This window comes from Pogona vitticeps, chromosome 4 (genome assembly GCF_051106095.1).
Source record: "Pogona vitticeps strain Pit_001003342236 chromosome 4, PviZW2.1, whole genome shotgun sequence".
Classification (NCBI taxonomy): Eukaryota; Metazoa; Chordata; class Lepidosauria; order Squamata; family Agamidae; genus Pogona; species Pogona vitticeps.
In genome coordinates, this window is record NC_135786.1 from 128,781,235 (window position 1) to 128,802,684 (window position 21,450).

The following is a 21,450-nucleotide window of genomic DNA, read 5'->3' on the forward strand; positions in this document are numbered from 1 at the left end:
GCTGCCACCACCAGGCGCCTTCTGCCCCTGCTAGCCTCATTTTCCCTCCCTTTCTCCTTGTGCCTGGCCACCGCCACCTTTGCCATTCTGCTGGCCCTGGTCTTCCTCCGCCCTCGCCTTACTTTGCTGCCAATCTCCTTGCTCTGCTAGCCCTGCCCTCTTCTTGCTTCACAAGATGAAGGGGGGGGGGAGAACTGAAATGATGCAAAAAGGGCATTCTCTTTCATGGGAAGTGAAAGGTGTGGTATATGAAAAATCAAAGACAAAAGTAGCTTCCCCCATAAAAAGAAAAAAGGAAAAGAAACTGTGTCAAGGCAAAAGCAAAAGTTTCTGCCATGCACATAATGCTTTCAGTAACATGCTTAGAATCCCAAGGGTAGTCATTGTTTAGTTGTTAAGTCATGTCCAACTCTTCATGACCCCTTGGACCAGAACATGCCAGGCGCTCCACTACCTCCTGGAGTTTGGTCATGTTGGTAGCTTTGGTGACACTGTCCAACCATCTTGTCCCCATTCTCCTCTTGCCTTCACACTTTCCCAATATCAGGGTCTTTTCTAGGGAGTCTTCTCTTCTCATGAGATGGCTAAAGTATTGGAGTCTCAGCTTCAGGATCTGTCCTCCCAGTGAGCACTCAGCCTTCCAGTGAGCACTTCAGAATGGATAGATTTGTTCTCCTTGCAGTCCAGGGGACTCTCAAGAGTTTCCTCCAGCACCACAATTCAAAAGCATCAATTCTTCAGCGGTCAGCTTTATTTATGGTCCAGCTCTCACTTCCATACGTTGCTGCTAGAAAAACCATAGCTTTGACTATGCAGACCTTTGTTGGCAAGGTGATGTCTCTGCTTTTTAAGATGCTGTCGAGGTTTGGTCATCACTTTCCTCCCAAGAAGCAGGGGTCTTTTAATTTCGTGGCTGCTGTCACCATCTGCAGTGATCATGGAGCCCAAGAAAGTAAAATCTGTCACTGCCTCCATATCTTCCTCTTCTGTTTGCCAGGAGGTGATGGGACCAGTGGCCATGGTCTTAGTTTTTTTGATGTTGAGCTTCAGACAATTTTTAGCGCTCTCCTCTTTCACCCTCATTAAGAGGTTCATTAATTCCTCCTCACTTTCTGCCATCAGAGTGGTATCATCTGCATATCGGAGGTTGTTGATATTTCTTCCAACAATCTTAATTCCAGCTTGGAGTTCATCCAGTCCGGTCTTTTGCATGATGTATTCTGCATAAAAGTTAAATAAGCAGGGAGACAATATACAGCCTTGTCGTACTCCTTTCCCAATTTTGAACCAATCAGTTGTTCCCTATCCAGTTCTAACTGTTGCTTCGTGTCCCAGAAATAGATTTCTCAGGAGATAGATAAGGTGGTCAGGCACTCCCATTTATTTAGGAACTTGGCATAGTTTGTTGTGGTCCACACAGTCAAAGGCTTTTACGTAGTCATTGAAGATGAAGTAGATATTTTTTCTGGAACTCTCTGGCTTTCTCCATAATCCAGCTAATGTAAGCAATTTGGTCTCTAATTCCTCTGCCCCTTCGAAATCCAGCTTGTACTTCTGGGAGTTCTTAGTCCACATACTGCTGAAGCCTACCTTGGAGGATTTTGAGCATAACCTTGCTAGCGTGTGAAATGAGTGCAATTGTACGGGAGTTGGAGCATTCTTTGGCACTGCCCTTCTTCGAGATTGGGATGTAGACTGATCTTTTCCAATCCTCTGGCCACTGCTGAGTTTTCCAAACTTGCTGGCATATTGAATGTAGCACCTTAACAGCGTCATCTTTTAAGATTTGAAATAGTTCATCTGGAATGCCATCACCTCTACTGGCCTTGTTGTTAGCCATGCTTTCTAAGGTCCACTTGACTTCACTCTTCAGGATGTCTGGCTCAAGGTCAGCAACCACACTATCTGGGTTGTCCGGGACATCCAGATCTTTCTGGTATAATTCTTCTGTGTATTCTTGCCACCTCTTCTTGATGTTTTTTGCTTCTGTTTAGTCTCTACCATTTTTGTCCTTTATCAAGTCCATATTTGGACAAACTGTTCCTCTAATATCTCCAATTTTCTTGAACAGATCTGTGTTTTTTCCCTTTCTATTATTTTCCTCTATTTCTTTGCGCTGTTTATTTAAGAAGGCACTCTTGTCTCTCCTTGCTATTCTTTCGAAGTCTGCATTCCATTTTCTGTAACTTTCCCTATCTCCCTTGCATTTGCTTTCCCTTCTCTTCTCTGCTATTTGTAAGGCCTCATTTGACAGCCGGTTTGCTTTCTTGCATTTCTTTTTCTTTGGGATGGTTTTTGTTTCTGCCTCCTGTACAATGTTACGAGCCTCCATCCATATTTCTTCAGGCACTCGGTCCACCAAATCTAGTTCCTTAAATCTGTTCTTCACTTCTACTGTGTATTCATAGGGGATTTGGTTTAGATTATACCTGACTAGCCCAGTGGTTTTTCCTACTATCTTCAGTTTAAGCTTGAGTTGCACTATAAGAAGCTGATGATCACAGCCACAATCAGCTCCAGGTCTTGTTTTGCTGATTGTGTTGAGCTTCTCCATCTTTGGCTGCAGAGAACATAATCAATCTGATTTTGGTATTGCCCATCTGGTAATGTCCATGTGTAGAGTCACCTCTTGTGTTATTGGAAAAGAGTATTTGTGATGACTAGCTTGTTCTCTTGACAAAACTCTATTAGCCTTTGCCCTGCTTCATTTTGAACTCCAAGGCCCAACTTACCTGTTGTTCCTTTTATCTCTTGACTCACTACTTTAGCATTCCAGTCCCCTATAATGACAAGAACATCTTTCTCTGGTGTCATTCCTAGAAGGTGTTGTAAGTCTTCATAGAAATGGTCAATTTCAGCCTCTTCAGCATTGGTGGTTGGTGCATAAACTTGGATCACTGTGATGTTGAAAGGTCTGCCTTGGATTTGTATTGAGATCATTCTATCATTTTTGAGATTGTATCCCCACTCTTTTGTTGACTATGAGGGCTACTCCATTTCTTCTACAGGATTCTTGCCCACAGCAGTAGATATGATAATCATGTGAACTGAATTCGCCCATTCCCATCCATTTTAGTTCACTGATGCCCAGGATGTCAATGTTTATTCTTGCCATCAACCCGAGGGGCTAATCTTCCAGAGTCATATCTTCCAGCCTTTTGTTTCTGTCCATGGAGTTTTCTTGGCAACATCTGGAGTGGCTTGCCAGTTCCTGTTCCAGGTGGATCGCGTTTAGTCAGAACTCTCCACTATGACCTGTCTGTCTTGGGTGTCCCTGCACGGCATAGCCCATAGCTTCCCTGAGTTACTCAAGCCCCTTCGCTACGACAAAGCAGCAATCCGTGAAGGGGCTCAAGGGTAGAACAAGAGCTAAATAAGGAAGATAAAAGGATGAACTGCTGCTTCTCTTATAGTCCTGCTACAAATTTTGCCTCCCAAATCTGATTTCTCCCACAAGAAGAAATTTTTGGAATCCTAATACACAAAGTTGTATTTCCCTTCTGTCATCACTTGAATTTTTTTTCCCCATAATGAACTTTATTACTATTGTTGTTTTTTATTTTATCATATTGTTTTTATTCCATTTTTTATTGTTAGCCACCCAGAGTAGACTTCAGTCTAGATGGGCGGGGTATAAATTTTATAAATAAATAAAATAAATAAATGTGTAGCTTGATTTTTCACTACCATTGGGACAGAGTGTATTCTCTCACTCATAAGCCCATGAGAAACCTTCACCCACCTTCTCCAATATGGAATGACAGAGATAAAGATGAAGACATACACTGGAAATAAATTGGAGGCATATGCACCATGTTAGTTTGATAAGCACTGGTTGCTCTCCTTTAAAACTACCGTGTGGATGATTCCCTTACACACCATGCAAAGCCTCTGCTTGAGCTACTGAGAATGTGTTGACTGCAGAGTATTCGTGTTCTCCAGCAGAGTGCCTGCCAGAGATAAAACAGGCTTGGTTCATGGTGCTTATGTTGTAAGATCAGCTCTCTATATCTGAGTCGGTGCACTTATGTTGCCACATCTCCACGGAATGGACTAAATTATATTGTGCCTCTGTGCAGTGCTTCATGAAAGGGCAAGGCTTTTCCCCCCTTTCCTTCCCCTTCTTTCCTTCCCCTTTTTTTCTTTCTGCCTGTGCTAGCAGCTGAGATGAGCAATAAAAGCATCATCAGCGCACTTATGAATTGGAGCAGAGGAAATGCTTTGACTTTGAACATGTAGTGCAGTAAGTAATGACTTTAAAAATGTATCATTTTGAACACTAATTAAGCAACACAGCTGAATCCAAAGCCAGGCAGTGAGTTGTGAGTAACCTCTATCAAGCTGGCATACATAACTAGTTTGCTACAATTTTTTAACCCTGTGTGCTCACCCACAGGCAGGCTCACCCAACAGAAACCCCAGGGAGGCTCTATCCCAATCTAGTCTGGAAGTCCCCTCTCTGTATCAGCATCTTTTATGCCAACCTGCACCATAAGGTTATTGAGTACACTTGATCGCTACATGGAGCATATTGCAAAAAAAGAACATTTCCTGTAAAAAAGTGGTAAAAGTGTTCAGGTTTTCCAGTTCAGGAAAAAAAGGTGCCTGCAGGAGAAGAGGAAGAAAGTTGGTAGAGACTCCAAAAAATAGTGTGAAGAAAATAAGGTTTCCCTCCCTCCTACACCCACAGTACAGGCACTCGGGATCACCACTAAAGCTGACTGACAATAGAAACAGGGACAAATAAAAAGGGTGTTTTGACTTCTCAGATTGACTGGCCAATTAACTCATAGAATTTGTTACTTTAAGATGTGGCAAGAACTTTGATTTTAACAGACTGAAGTGTGGGTAAGGCAAATGTATGAACAATGGACTGTGGCCATTAGTCATAACAGTTCAATATAGCCTTCAGTTTCAGGGACAGGATACCCCTGAATTGAGCATCAGCGGGGAAAACAGCAAACGTACTTGCTTGCCCTGCTTGGGGGTGTCCTGGAAGTGGCCTGGTTGGCTTTTGTTGCCTCACTGGTCTCATTCATCAGCTTCTCTTTTAGATGATCACCTTTAGCTTTGTGGGCAGGGGGTAGGACACAAAGGGTCATGAGATCTAAGCTTCACCCAGGTTTCTCAACTATACATTTTCCTTGCAGCATTGGCTACAGGAATTGTCGTCTGACTGTAGGAAAGAAAATGGATGGTGTTCCCATAAGGGCATAACAAGATAAGACACAAATAATGAATTAAATGATGGCCACATATTTATTAACTATCCCAGATCTGATCACAGTTAACATCCAAGCTATTTTTGAACTGGGGAAAGAGCTGTAGAATGACTAGCTGCCTCATCTCATCTTGGTGACATGTACACTCACTGCCAGGTTAAACAGCAAACTGAGGGAACTGCCGCTTCAGCCCAACATATGTGGTGGCCACTAGCTCATCCAGATTTCTAGCTGTCAAAACGTGGCTAATCCACAATACAGAATGGCCATTTCACTGCAGGAGGAGCTTCCTGTTTCAGTCTGAATCCATTGTTTGACTCCTCCTCATGGAACAAAAATGATTGTGACTCGAGAGTAGAGTATATCCGGCCTAAAACAAGAGAGAGTAGGAATCATAGGGATTCATGTTTTTTTGGAGTGCTAGAGTAACTGACTTGTATAGCTGACCTTTTGATTTCCTGGATGTTTATATTCAACAACTCTTTTAAACTTTATGACCAGCAGTAATAATATAATTGACATTTTCTGCACCTCATTTCATTCTGTATCTACCCACATAACCAGAAGCAGTGTGAGCTGAATGCTGTTCTCAAGATATCTGAAGAAGTTGACTGCCTTTGTCTTAAAAGTGTTTCAAGATGCTTCCTTGTTTTTCCTGCACTCAGCAGGGCTATTGCCTTGGGGAAAAATGTAGCTCATGCTGTGTTTCAGTCCTGCATCCAGAAGTCCATTGTTATACCCATATTACTGAGAGGAAAGTAGTATATACCACCCCTGCAGTGTAATCCGGTGCTGTATGTCGTCTCTGTCTCTTTGTGTTTTGTTTTTGGGGTTTGTGTGTGTGTGTGTGCGTTTAATTTAAGGTAAATTAAGTAGAAAGCTGTAGTGCATTTTCTACCTGTAACTCAGAGAATTAAAGCTTTTAGTGCCAAAGAAGCTTATTCTTCGGTAAAGCAGTGAAGGCTTTATGTCCTCTCCTCTTGGGTGGGAGTAAGCCTTGTTTAGCTCAGGGACATAGTGCTTTGGATCTTTATATTGTCTATTTGTTTCCTTTGAGTTTACAGTATGACTACATTGGCAGACCTTTATCAGACAGTTTGGTTCTCAGGCTCTTTTGTGGCTCCATTCCATTTTCAGGGACCACATTAAGACTCCAGGTTGTTTCAATGTCAGTGTCCACACTAGCCCCTCAGACTGATATAGTTCAATCAGTATCCACAGTCCCACTTTCCTTGATACCACCTTCCTGCCAATATCTCTCTGTTTATGGCCTGCTGTTAAGCCAGTGGGGCTGTCGAAACACTTTCATGATAGTAGGGGAAAGGGACAGTTTTCCAAACTTATCAATGCAAGGAAAAATATACACGCATACCATGAAAACATTGTAGTTTGCTGGAGTGTCATTGTTTCAATTTTATATCTTCTTCTGCTGCTGCTATGTGGGGGTGATCTTGCACTAAACTAATGTATCAATGCATCGGTGAGGAGTAGAGATTCATATATCAGGAATCTGAATAGGAACCATGGCACTACAGGTCTTGCAGGGTTCAAATTCTCTCCCCCAGAACTGGCTGGCCCACTCACTGGGCTTCCTGCTTCCTTCTTCAGCGATGGCATGCCAATCCTGGCAGGAGCCTGGCCAGTCTTTCCCCACTCCACCCCCACACACACACACAGCCGACCACTAATTGGTTAATTGGGGAGACTCCACATCCTACCTCCATGATGAAGTGGTCAGCTGTGTGTGTGGGAGGGCAGGGCCAGCTGGGATTAGCATGCTGCCTCCAGAGGATGCAGATGTTTGAATTGACGGCTGAACATCATAGAAGGGAACAGAGAAATTTAATAAAAAATGATGTAATGTACATACAGTTAGGCTGTAATTTGGATTATTTACTGACTGGTTGGATTGAAGGGTCAGGGGTTAAAATAGGACTAGAACAATTTTATAATACTGTGCCCCAGGAATATAGGTGTCATATACAAGATAAACAACCTAAAACAGTTGCTGAAACAGATGAATTAACTTAAAAATTAGTAATGTTGAGAGAGGTGATAAAACTTCAGTATAGTGAGAAGAGAATGATATAAAGTGGCAAGTTGGCTAACACAAAGTATCTGAAGATTTGAAAGGAAAAGCAGAGAAGAGGGGGGGAAATCTCCTCAGCAAAAGAAAGGCATGACCAAGGAAAAACAGTTTGCTAAAGGGAAAATAAGAAATACAGTCTGTTTGTATGTAGTAAAGGAGGAAGGTATACAGAGTCACCTGTTTACTGTGTCTCAAAAATCTTGAACCCAGGGTTAAACCTCTCATTAAATGGAGAAACTAATAGACTGCTTGCTATGGAGACAGGACTGTCATAATTGCATGAGGCTGGCCCAAGTCAAGAGATAAAACATTGTTTATTTGTTACAGTAAATACAGAGTTAGTTGAAGAATATGCAGAGAGGATTCAAATTCAGGACAAAGTTGTGTGGGGTGTAAGAGATACATGTTCACAATTGTGTGTGTCTCAACTTGATATGATATCCAAGGAAAATATTTTACCTCACAAAATTGTTCTATTAAAAGGGTTAGGTACACCACCATTTCCCGTACCTGTGATCAGTGTATATATTCAGCATAAGAATTGGAATGGAGAATGGAAGATAGTGTGCCTGATGATATCCCTGCCCCATATCTAATAGGGAATGATTTGGCAAGACAAATAAAAATGTGTGTGTAGCTACCCAATTTCAGAGCTAAATCCAACCCTTGGTGCAGTCTGAGACAGGAACTGAGGGGGAATTTTTGATAAAAATGCTCCTCTTCCAAATAATTATCAGGAACCTGATGAGGCACCCAAGCAGACAGAAAAAGAAAGTAATCTATGCGTAAGGAAATAACTAGCTCAAAACAAAAGTCGGATGAAACTTTGAAACTTTTGTTTGGTTTAATGGAGTCAAAGGGAAATGAGGAGAGTTACCTCACACCTGACAGTTATTAAAAAAGGCAGAAAACAAAATAATTTACGAGGATGTTTCTGCTGTGGTAAACTTTCTCATAATTGAAAGACTGATATGTTCACAAATATAAGTTAAACAAAAAAATAAATATTTTAAGTCTGAGTAAACAAGGAAAAGGCAAAATAGGAACAAAAGTAGAAATAAACCAAAAGAGAAAAGCCAAACTCATGAGATGTGGCAATGGTCTGTAATAAATTTAGAGAAATCAGTAGTAAACATGTAAGGTATTTAGGTGAACTCAAGAAAATAGATAAAGGAATGCTAATGAGAAAGATCAGTATAGCACATCACACACACACATATAAATATACTGGTGCATTTGAAGTTTGAATCAGACAGAGGGGTGGACAGTGATGAAATATGAAGTACAATGGCAAATGGTACTACAGTGGTAGCCATAATGTGCAGATTGGGATTTCCAACTGAGATTGTTTTGTGTTTAGGTATAAACTTTACCTCAAGATTATTGCAAAATACAGGCAATACAGTGAGAGAAGGGGAAATAGATGGAGAGATCGATGATCTTGATGATCTGGGAAGGCCCCTCATGCCACAATAGTTTTCTAGACTCACCTGTCAGATTCTTTAAATAATAGTGGCAACGCTCCACTTGGAAGGAGATTGCTTTGCATTCCAAAGCCAATAACTGTCATAAGGAAGAGAAAACTGTATTAAGGGTAAAGTCCCCTCTAAAACCTTATACAAGAGGTGTTACTGAAAAACATTTGAATGACAGTGCAAGAAATTCACATTCAAAAGTCTATGTGAAAAGCTTAAAAGAAATAAGAGAAGGGAAGCAGTGGTTAAAACAAAAACGGGAGATAAAGCTTCAGGAGGAACAAATGACTGTGTATTAGTGAGCAGCCATGATGTTCAGGTATGTCAAAATGCTGAGTCACAGTGACTCAGGAGGGCTGGCTCAAAGATGATGCAACATCTGTGCTGATTGGATACAGCCAGACGCATAAGTGTATATATGTGAACTGTGTAGAGAAGATGTATTCCTGCTCTTCTGATGAATTAATTGTGTTATGCTGTCACTCTGTATATTTGTAAATATCCTGTAAATACATGTCTGGTGCTGGAAGAAGCTGATCATGTCTGAGTGAGTCATTTTGCCACCAGGACCTTGAAGTTACTCTGCTAAATTTCCGCATGTTCATGCACCAACAGTTTCCTTGACTTAAGAGTTTGTTTGCAGGATGGAAGTCATAGTGATGAGAAGAAAGACAGATGGACATTGTGTATATATTGTTTCATTTGAGAAATGATTTGTTGCTGATGGTCAGGAACACTGATGTAATAGAATAGTAAGAATAATAAGTTATTCTTGAATGGTTTGGAATTTAAATATGTATATGAATGTGGTATATCAATATAAATTGATTTTAGTAAAGGTAAAAGTGTGGATGGAGATACATTAGGAAAAGAAAAAGGTAAAATTGAAAAAATGTATTGAAAAGCATAATAGATAATATTAACTATATAAGCATAAGTAGTAAGGTTAACTAAAAGTAAAGTATCATTTATATTGTCATTTGTTATAAGAGTGTGTTTGTAAGTTGGTAAATATATTTATAGATGGGATAAGAAATAAATGTTTAAGATGAATGAAATATGTAATAACTGAATTGTGTGTCTATATCTATATCTATACTTATATCATCTCTAGGATTTATTGCTGTCCATGGAGAACTATTTAGAGGCTCTCAGTAGAGCAATGAAGTAAAGCGGGGAGGAATTGGCGGAACTCTAGCTAATTTTATCTGGTAAAAGGAGGAAAAAAGGATGATTGTCGGGGGGAATGTAGGAGGTGAGCCTATCCAGGAGAGTCTGAAGGAGGAGGAGCCAATAAGAGCTGGAGAGAAGGGCAGAAGTGAATTTGTATTCATAGAGGGTGGTTGTGTATTTTGGCAATTAGGCTGTAACTTAAGAAAAGTGGCAAGCCTAGATAGAGGCTGGTCACAGAAACAAATGATTAGATAGGCAAAACAATGTTTGCATTGTTGCATTTAGAAAAAAAGCAGAAGCCTCCAGCAGCAGAGGGAAAATGTCCAGATTGGAAGGGGGGGGGGAAGAATGATCTGATTTGTGATGTGTGATCATTCAAAAATACTTTGAATTTCCCCCATCTCAAATCCTGAACAAACTGAAAATTATTTTCCACTGTAGTTGCATGCTTAGTTGCTGCACCACACTTGATTCAGCTATAAATATTATTTGGTTAGCCCAATGCCTCCTCCCAGCACTGCCAACCAGGATGGGCTTCTCGTTGGCCATGTAACTTTGCCAGTCATTTCTAGGAAGCTATGTGCCTATGTGCATCTATGCGTGCATGTCCACATACACAAAAGTGCTGCATGGACAAGTAGGGTTTCACTCTGACTAAGTTACTGGAGAAAGGATGCTAAAGGTGTTCCTCTGCCCAGGATGCAAATCAGCCATCCATTTTCTCCGAACTCCTGGAAGAAAAGGAAATCAGTGCATTAGCTCCTTAGTAGATAAGTGTATTCAAGTATTTCAGTCCAAGTTTTTTTTATCCAGAGACTTCTTTCTATGCCTTATAGCGGGGGGGGGGGGGGAATGATTCAGGCAGCAGTTTTATGCATGCATATCTGGAAGTACTGCTGAACACAGTGGGGCATTTTTCTCAGTAGACACACATAGGATAATCTCCACAATTATCTGGAGTGGTGCTTGTTATTGCGTCTCATCACTAATCAAAATCTTCTTGCGCAATGTTACACTGCACAATTAATATGATGTCATCATGGTGTGATGGAAATACAGTATTCAATTTAAATTAATTGAAAGTCTCCTATCTTGCTCCCCCTTTCAGATTCAAAGGCTCCCTAGAACTCCCCTTTGCCCCGGAGAAGCATTTGGGAGCTTTGGGATGAGTGGTGGGCTTTAGTACTGGAACACCATTGGAACTTCTAGTGACAATCTGGTGACAATCTAGTCCCAAAAGTTTCCATGGGCAAAAGGGAACCCTAGGGAGCCTCAGAACCTAAAGGAAGGGGGGAGATAAGGCGGTTGCAGTTAATTTGAATTAAATATTCCTCTCATGTAATGATGACATCATCATGCTTGTACACCATAAATTATGCCAAGAAGTGGATTTCAGCCACTTCTGACTTATGGTAACTCTACAAATCAGTGGCTTGCAAAAGGCACTGTCATTAACAACCCTGCATAAAATTTGCAAATTCAACACTCTGGGTTCCCTTATTGAGCCAATCCATCTCATATCTAGTTGTCCTCTTTTCTTTCTACCTTCAACCTTCCCCAGCATGATTGTATTTCCCAGTGCACTTGTCTTCTCATGATATGCCCAAGTTGAGTGGGCAGACCATGGAATGCTACTTAACTGCTGATTGATGCTATATAGGATTTCTTTCAGTTGATCATGCTGAATATGGAAGCACATGGATGTGGAAAATTAGAAGGGGATTTATTGATGCTGTTGCTGGTGGTGATGATTTTCAATATGAGTTGACATGGATTTGGCCTCTTCTGAGACTCTCTAACAGTGCAGCAAGACACTCATACAGTACACTGCTGCCCATTTTGCATTCTAGAGAAGTGCTTATTTTGAAGTTCTGATAATACAGTGTAAAATAGTTATGTTCTTAGGCATCTTTATAATTTATACACTCACACACACACACACTATTTGATACTTTTTTATTTTGTTCTTGCAGAATAAAGGTCTCCCTGTTTTCGTCTTTACAGCTACCCTGTACAGTAGACCAGGCTAAGAGGTAAGAACTGGTCCAAGGTCATTCAATGAGGAATGGAGGAGGGATAATTTCTGGTCTTCCAGAAGTGCTGCGAGGCAGCCTTGCCATCCCTTCTCTCTCTCTCCTCCCCAACCTTCTGTTCTGTTTCATTGTCTGAATGAGTCAGAGAGCCAGTCTGTATCTCCTTCTGTAGTGCATGCATATGTGCGGGGGTGAGGAAGGGAGGGAAAGTGCGAGCGTGTCTCTGTGTTTCCTTTGTCTGGGTGCTGTAAGGTATAAGAGGAGAAAATGATAAATGGGAGCCTGCATTTGGATTCATGTTTCCTGCCATGGACAAGGAGGTATTCATCTTTTGCTTCCAGAAAAGCACAAAAGATGTTTTCCATTAGTATAGATGGAAATAAACTGTTCTTGCATTCTTGTACATGAAATAGCTTTGGATTCCAGGGCTTGGAAAGTTACTTTTTAAAAGTAAATTTTCCTTGTTTCATTTATAGAGTTTAGTAAGTATTTCTTTGCCATTTCTCGCAACAGTGTAAGAGAAGTATAACCTGTTGCTTTTAGGGTGAGGGGGAGAAAATCCTTAGGGTTGGTGAAAGAATGGCATAAAACATGAAAAATTCTTATTAATGATCTCTAAAAATACCTAACAACACCTTTTAAAAGTAACCACATAAAGGTATTGGAAAGCATAGCTTGCTGAGCAACTTCATTCTTCTCATGTTATTTTTGAGACGCAGCTATTACATCTTTGAGCACGGTCAGATGGACATTTAGCCCACTGTCTGGACCACTGTGGGGCTATTTTGTTCCTTATGACAGTGATCACGTGATATTATTGCTGGAGTGTACCAAATTGTCTCCAGAGCATTCCTACCTGCAACTTTCTGACCCGTGTCAGGGGCTTCAATTTGTTTGTACAGGTAGGATCACTCTGCTTTGGTCAGTTTCCCGAGCATGTGACAGCTGGAAATGGAACAAAAGTGAGCCTTCCTCTAATTTGCCAGTATTGTGAAGTGGCTTAAGAGATACTGACAAATTAATCACTTCCTCAGCTCTGTGGAAGGGCCAAAGAAGTGATTTTTTATTTAAAAATGGTGTATTAGAGCAGTAAATATGGACTGCATCGCTTTAAAGACCTAAAAGACTAATCAAAAGCAAACATGCATTTTGACAGCAGGAAAATTGACAGTAGGCTCCAAATGGCACACTGGACCTCTTAGAGACCTCTTAGAGACCCTTGCCACATATAGACAAGTCCTTTGCTACCTCAAAGAAGCAGCATATTGCCAAGAACTACATTACTCCTATCTTGTTGCTTCCATGGCAACACACAAAAACCAGTTTCAGAACATTTCAACCTCCCAGGACACTTTGTTATGGATCTCCAAGTGGCTATTGTAGAAATAATAATAATTAGAAAGGAAGATTCAAGAGGGAAACATTGGCTACACAAACAAGTTCAAGTGATTCTCTAAGGGCCTCAACAGAGATCAAGGCTTCTTAGTACACTATATTAATAAACTGGCTTTCTGTAATATCTTATGGGATTAAAACTGTTGACTTTCTTGAATAATTCTGACCTCTGTCCCAGAAATATCTCTTAGCATTTCTATGATAGACACATCCGCCTGGCCTACTGCTATTGCCTTTGCCTCGACCTGCTAATTAAGAGTTTAATCTCCTATTCCTGTGTTGACAAACCATTGTTGCATTGTTTATTATCTGTATCCTCACGTCATCATGGGGATGTATAAATATACAGGTCATGTATTTGCACTTCATTATTTGAAGAAGTGGATTTCAGCCCATGAAGGTTCACATTGAAATAACATTTCAAAATTTGCATTACTGTATTTTCCTTTTTATTTTCCCCTTTCCTTTTGCCAACATGTTGAGACAGATTGACTACTTCTTTGGCACTTGTTGCTTCCCAGCTCCTGTGCATGTGGAGACATAGTGCATGGGTTCTATGTTCAGGACAGGTGAGAGGACAGACAGACCACAAACTCTGCCAACTGCTTTGGCAGCATGGGCATAGCACAAAGATCTGATCACTGTTGCCAGACCCCCTTCCCAATGGCATTCTCAGAATGCCATTTGTGTGCATTTGCCCCTAGGAAGGATAGCAGCAGGAGAAGTATTAAGGCTGTTAAGATAGTCATCAACAGTTACCTGTTTTTAAAAAAAGGAAGAAGGAAGGTTACAAGTCCCCTTCTTCCATGGCAAGATCCCCTTCTTCCCTCTGCAATCTCTCCAGGGAATGGAATATAGAACTAGGGTGCAGCCACTTCAGTTTGTCCAGAAATTATCTCATTGAAAACATTGCTAAAATCTTCACACAGCCTAAACCTTGCTCTTAAGAACAGCTGAGTTCTGCAGTGTAGAAATTATAATCATCATCATTTTAGAACTGCAGAGCTGGAAGGGACCCTCTGGATCACTCAGAGAGGCACTGTGGGGAATCACCATCCCAACCTCTGGCCCCTCAGCCAGAGACCTAAACCACTGAGCTATGTAGCCATTCGTATGCACAAATAATTTTACTTAATTCCTGTGTTGTATAGCATTTTGCAGTTCATTCTGTTTTGGGTGGCCACATGGTCTGAAGGCAAGGAGATACACAGAACTCTGTAGATCGAACCCTTGGCACCCATAATGTTATCATTCTGTTGCTCTGGCTTCTGTGATTTCAGAAGCTGCTTTCCAAATACTTTCAAGAAGAGTGTCCCTGTTACATGAGCTATAAATACACTATATTTTCAAAAAAGAAAAAGAAAATTGAGGAAACGAAATTTTGCTCCCAGTTCATGATGCTTACATAGTCAAGAATAACCTGGTTCAGAATATTGATTTAACCAGCTCTTGAGGCTGGACTGTTTAAAACAAAATGTTGCTTCCTCCAGATGTTTCTCCTCTATCTTGGAATAGAATTCCAAATTCCATAAATAGGTGTCCCACTTTATGGGCACTTGCAGGAAAAACCTTGACCATTATTCTTGATTAAACTCTTACTGATTGCTGTGAGCCACATAACTAGCTGACCACCCACCCACCCAAGGTTTTGCTTACAAAGCTTTATTTGTGTCACATTTCCCAATTCTTTCTTTAAAATGTGGTGTGTGATCATTGTGCCCCATCTGGATCTTCCCTCTTCCTTGGTTCCAGGAAAGTTTGCTTTGGGAGATGAGAGCTGTTGCCTTTCTAAACCTCGATCCTGCCATTAAACCAGTTGCCTGAGAGAATAACTATGTGCCTGATCCCTTCTCTCAATAGCTACCTGTTCTATCAATCACCATATTATTTTCCTGGTGGAGATGACACCCTGCCCATGAGGGCAGTCCAGTCCCTCTTCCCCATAAAAATCTGAAAAGGAGAACCGCTGGTTTGTTTCAACTGTACTGAGAATTTCCTCTAATAAAGAAAAGGAGTCCTCTCTTTCTTGGCATCCAGCCAGCCTATTTCACTCATTTAGAGGTAATCTCTTTTATCTCAGATGCCCCCAAATCCAGAGGTCAAGTCCCTAAATCCTGAGGTTAATATTGTTACTGCTCCCAATTGCATAGTTAAAACAAACATCTGTGCATGAAAATACAGATATGCCCAGGTGCACACTTCCTTCTTCAGTCCCTCCATTCAGACCTCTCTTTCAAAATGTGGACTGTTCATATTTGTTCTTCAGAAACAATGTAGGCAAAATATCCAGGACAGGAAATCCCAGGTTCAAACAAGACTGGCCAGATGTTTTTCACACATTCTAAAGGTCAACATAGCCTGAACTGAAATAAACTCCAAAGCAAACTTGTGTATCTTTGCTATCTAAGGAACATTGTAATTCCTCCAAAGCAGCTCCCAAAGAGTTATTTAAGAGGCCCTTTTAAACCTAGGGACATTTCTGTATTATAGATGCACAGCAGCACAATGATGTTATTGTGCAACAGAGCAAATCAACATTCTATAAAGCAATTCTAAAAATTGGGTCAGTCCAAACAAAAAAATATATATAATTTTGAAACTGGACTTCAGATCAGCTCCAGACATGTCAGAGGTGTAGCAGACAGTTTGCTGTTGGTTTGCACCAAATTTGGGGAAGTTTGGCAAAGGGGCATTTTGAGTTATGACTTTTAAAAAATTTAAACTGTTTTAAATACAGTGCAGAAATAGTTGACCCTAAATGTCCTGATTTAAAAGGGCTCATATAAATTGAAAATTCCAGTCTTGCTTATCTTGAAAGAGAATGGTTGGCTTTAAAAAAAACTTAGAAAAAAAACCCCACCAGACTCACTTTAAAGAAAGTAATGGAGTGACAGTCCTCCAGAAAGAGATATTTTGCCGTGTACTGTATCTCCTGGGAATTGGCATACAGTTTTGTAAGGAATATTTCAAAGTATTTCTGCATTACAAAAGCAAAGAGCAGTTGTGTTTGTCCCAGCCCTAAATGTTTTCAGTAAATATTCTCTCAGGATTTCTGAAACCAGGCTCCTAACATGAGTCTTCAAAGGAGAAAGGAGCTCCAGGTCAATCTGAACATTTGATTCTGTCAATCAAGAGGACCTAATTAGCTGATTCTCAGGAGGAGAACTTTTTAACTCCTTTCTAGCCAAACAGGCACAGGTGCTGGGAAAGAAATTCTGTATCTGCTTGTACAAATATTTTAAATATATATTTTAAAGGAAGTATAGAGAACAAATATTCAGAAGATCACTCATTTAACTGTGAAATAGCTGTTTTTTGTTTTGTTGTTGTTTTGTTTTTTGTTTGCTTTGTGGTTTGGGATGGTCTAACTTGATTTTAGCAGACCTTTTGTGCCTATATTTTGTCATAATCTTGACAATTCCACTCATCTTACATTACAATTGCTTGGCAATATTAAAAAAACAAAACAAAACAAACAAAACAAAATTCCAGAGATATTACATACCATCATGTCAATTCTGATGTATAGTAACTATTTGAGTTAATGACCTCCAAAATGTCATATCTGCTCAGATCTTGCAAAGCAACAACTTATATTTTGTCAAGTGTGAATGATAGTGAGCACAAGAGGGTATTGTGTAGACTATCTTGATACCCATCATTGGTGCTGTCAACATTCAGGCTTCTCTTTGCTATGTAAAGCTTGACATCCTTTTCAGGTTAGCATCAGAAGCACAAAGTTGTGGGGCAATATCAGCATTTTGAAATGTGGATACAAAAACATAGTATCTCACATTTATAAATGGGATTTTTTTAAAAAAATAATTGAATACATTTGTCTGTGCCTCCATACCGCTATTTTACTTCTTGCTGTCATTATTTCATTTATGTGTCACCTCTTTGCCTCTTCCCAAATCTAACTAGGAATGAATAGATGCCTCCTGTTCTCTTTGTCTGTTTACCAGTCCATGGATTGAGCTGTATTCTGTGTTTCACTCCACCTGCCTCCCAATTTAATTTGAGAATCTATAATATTAATGTCCAAACTGGAACATATGCAGTTTGACACAAATTTCATTTTGTGTGGTGTCCGCTTTAGAGGACACAATGCTTACAAGCACATACTGTATGTGCAGTGACTGAGACACTTGCTCAGGGTTTTAATCAAGGAACACACGATGGCATCTGTAGACAGACACTACAGAAAATAAATGAGAGTCTGTGCAAAGTTTGGAATTCAGAAATGAGTGAATAACAGAGAGCTACAAGTAATCTGGATGCCCTAAATCCAAAAAGAAATTCTGATGGGAAGAATTTCATAAGCATCCTAAATCCAGTCTTGTGTACTTTTTAAAAAAGTGACAGTGTTCACATTAAGTTATGCCAGAGTAAATAATTAATGTATTCCTGGGGGAAGGAAAGAAGAAAGAATGTGAGTTTGGCCCTAATGTTTATGAACACATTAGAGACAGTGACTTCCCAGTGAAGTCTTAAAGGAAACAGAAGGGGGGGGGGTTACATTCACTTTTGACCTTCCTCTGATTTACACATGTGCAAGCAGAGGTTGCATCCATCACTGGCAATGAAAGGCCAAGTAGGCTTGAAGGAAGTGGCTGCAGCATCTCATTTTGCTAAATCCCCAGACTTCAGCCAGCCTCTTGCGTTGCCTTTCCCAAATGGCCAAGGCTCCTGTCTCTGCTCCCTAATCATGTTGAGTAGGACAGAAGATATTCGGCTGGCCTCTGGAATGTCTACTTCTGCATTGGACCAGCGCTCCCTGTGGAAACTGCCAGGCTAGTAGAAGGTTGGGAAAAGCTAATGCAAGGCAGGGCTGTGTTTACGTGCAGCAGCCAGCAGAAGAGGACCTCTGCTTTGCTCATACAGAATAAAGTGCAGCAGAGGGAGTGCACACCCTTTGGTGTTTGTTTGCCATTTTGATCATTCATTCGGAATAAGCCCAGCCCGTGTCTCTAAACAAAGAGCTGCAATGAGGAGATTAGGGCTGGGAAAAAGGGGGATATAATTACCTTCCATCTCACATTTCGTAAGTGTGTATGTACGCGTGTGTGTAATTTAAATGTGTGTGTGTGTGTGTGTGTGTGTGTGTGCAATTTTAAAAGTGCACTCTGCAGAGCTCACCCACACTAGTGTGACCTTTCAGAAACAATATGTGCTGGGAGGCACATCAACACGCCAGGCAGGCGTTGCCATGGCAAACACTGAGCACAGAAACACATTGCAATTAAATAGAAAGTGAGTGAGTGAGAGAGAGATGGTGGCGGGGGGGGGGGGGAGGAGAAAGCCCTAAGTTGTGTGGCACTGGGGAACAGCTTGTTCTGCTTTAATAAAATTTCCTTTTGCTGCAAATAAATGTTGCTAGAACCATCACTTGCACATTCTTAATTCAGACTGTGAAGCAACCAGTGCCCTGATTGGCCAAGAAACTAAGGAGAAGGGGATGTAGCCACCCATATGTTGTTGGGCTGTAATTCCCATCATCCCTCACCACTATGTTGCCCAGGACTAATGGGAGTGAGACACACTCCTCAGCCATGCCTTAAAAGCACGCTTCATGTGCATGCATCATCAGCTGATGTTCCTAGAGATAGGAAGGTAGGCTTCCCCTTCCCCTTGTAATGACTGCTGAAATGAATGTCCTCTCTAGAAACTAGACCAGTTCAAGTTACTTTTATTACTGACTGAATTTTTTCTACCACCACCACACCTTTTTGAAGATCCTCATGGCGCAGTGGTTAAACCGCTGTACTGCAGCCAAAACTGTGCTCACGACCTGGGGTTCAATCCCAGGTAGCGGCTCAAGGTTGACTCAGCCTTCTATCCTTCCAAGGTCGGTAAAATGAGTACCCAGCTCGCTGTGGGGGCAATGTGTAGCCTGCATAATTAAATTGTAAACCTCCCAGAGAGTGTTTGAAGCACTATAGGGCAGTATATAAGCAGCATGCTTTGCTTTGCTTTTTGTTTGCAGGGAGAAAGTTGGGCCCTCCAGTCTCAGCATCCTTCTCCTTTTCCCTCTAAGGAAGACCACATGGTGGGAGGAGTACATGACCCCTAACTTTGACTCTGGTGCTTTAGGAAAATCAGGCTTTCTTTTGAAGAACCTCCCCATTTCCTGGCACCAGTTAATTTTTCTAGAGAGGTCTCTGTACTGCTATGAGTACTTCCAGTCAGGGCTCTAAGCCACTGGAGTCTTCCAAGAAGCTTAGGAATTCCTCTTGGTCAAATCCCAAAGGATTCTCAGTTTTAAAACCTATGGAAGATAATAGTTGAGAGAAAAGAGATAACTACTGCTTTCACAAATATTTTTCCCTTATTCTGCCTGTTTCAGTTTCAACAACTTTCAAAAATGTTTAAGGAACTACAGTGGGGTCTCGACTTACGAACGACCCGACTTGCGAACAATTCGAGTTACGAACCTGCCCTATAGGGAAAGTAAGGACTCGACATGCGAACTTCCCTCGAGTTACGAACAGGGAAAAAAGTCCCCCCTCCCTCCCCTTAGAGGCTTCTGGAGGGGGGAAAAGGGTCAGAAACTTAAAAATAAATACTGTACTGTTAAATAAAGTTACTTACCAGGCCTTGGTAGCCCCCAAACCACAGGAAAAAGAGCAGGAAAGAGCTAAAAGCCGACACCCAGAAAGAGCCTGGCAGCCATTTTGTGGTTTTCCCTGCTCCTCTCCCCGCCTAACAGCTGATCGGCTGGCTCTGAGCAGGCTTCTGGAGGCTTGCTCAGCACCTAAAAAGCCTGCCTGAGTGCCTTTGTGCTGAAAAAATCAGCACAACATGCTTTAAAACATTATTTAAAATTGGCTTCGTTTTTAAAAAAAAAAAGAGTTCTAAAGTGCTGCCTTTAGTGTTCCCTGCCTTCCCTGAACCTAAGGGGAAAAAAGAAAGAAAATATCCCCCTCTAGTGGCAGAAGGCAGAATAGCAGCTTCCCATTAGTTTCTATGGACAGAAAAGAGCAGATATGGATTAAATGGTTTTCAATGCATTCCTATGGGAAATGCAGATTCGACTTAAGAACTTTTCGACTTGAGAACCACCTTCCAATACGGATTAAGTTCTTAAATCGAGACCCCACTGTAGGAGAATGTGCGCTTTCCCATCATCAGCTAGCAGTAGAATTAAAATGGCGGTTCAATGTGATAGTCATTTTCCCCCCTGCAATTCAAGCGGGATTGCCAAAGGCATCCCCCTTTAACATATTCTGACACTTGGGAAGAAACAGGCCCTAAGAGCTCTCACCCAGAGGCGATATGACATTGAAAAGCAGGGACTCTTTTCCCAGGCAAACAGAACATGCTCCCCTTTGTCACATGGCATTTTCCCACCATATAGGACCCCTGCGGGCTAACTAACCTCAATCTACTGACCACAGGCCTGCAGAGCATTCATGCTGGCCAGAACTGGACGTGCTCCCCTCAGCCCTTCTTCAGGGCAGGCCTAAGGGAATCCCACACCAAGAAAGATTCTGCCAATGTGGAAATGGGTCCCCTGAATTTCTTGCACATACGCTTTTATATTGCCGATTTTATGACCAAATCAGGAATAACCTAATCTACCCATTGCTGAACAAGTTCCAAGACTACCCTTCCAGTTGGTTAGTACAATACTGCTTATTAAACCAAAACCCTTACATCACTGCACAAGTAGCAAAGTTTTTTCCTAGCTGCAATGTGTAAGAGGGCGGAGTTTGTCCAGATTACCTAATCTCTCAATGCACCTATTTCCCTGTAGTCCCTCTCATTATTTTACTGTACACCTTTTTTTCTGTATGGGTCATATGACTGCAAGAAAGTTGTTGTTGTTATCCCAATTCACCAAAACTTCATTCTAATGGTTTCATGTTCAAAACATTGTATTGCTTCCTGCCGAATACAACAGAGGAACTATATCTCCGTAGCATCTAAACTGTAGGGGTAGCTCACAATTGGGGAATGGGGAGCAGGAGTGCACTTTTAAATCTGTGATGAATCCTCTCCCTACTTCAGATAGACAGCCTATGCCTCATTGGTCCTAACTGTCCATTTCCGTTCCCCAAAAG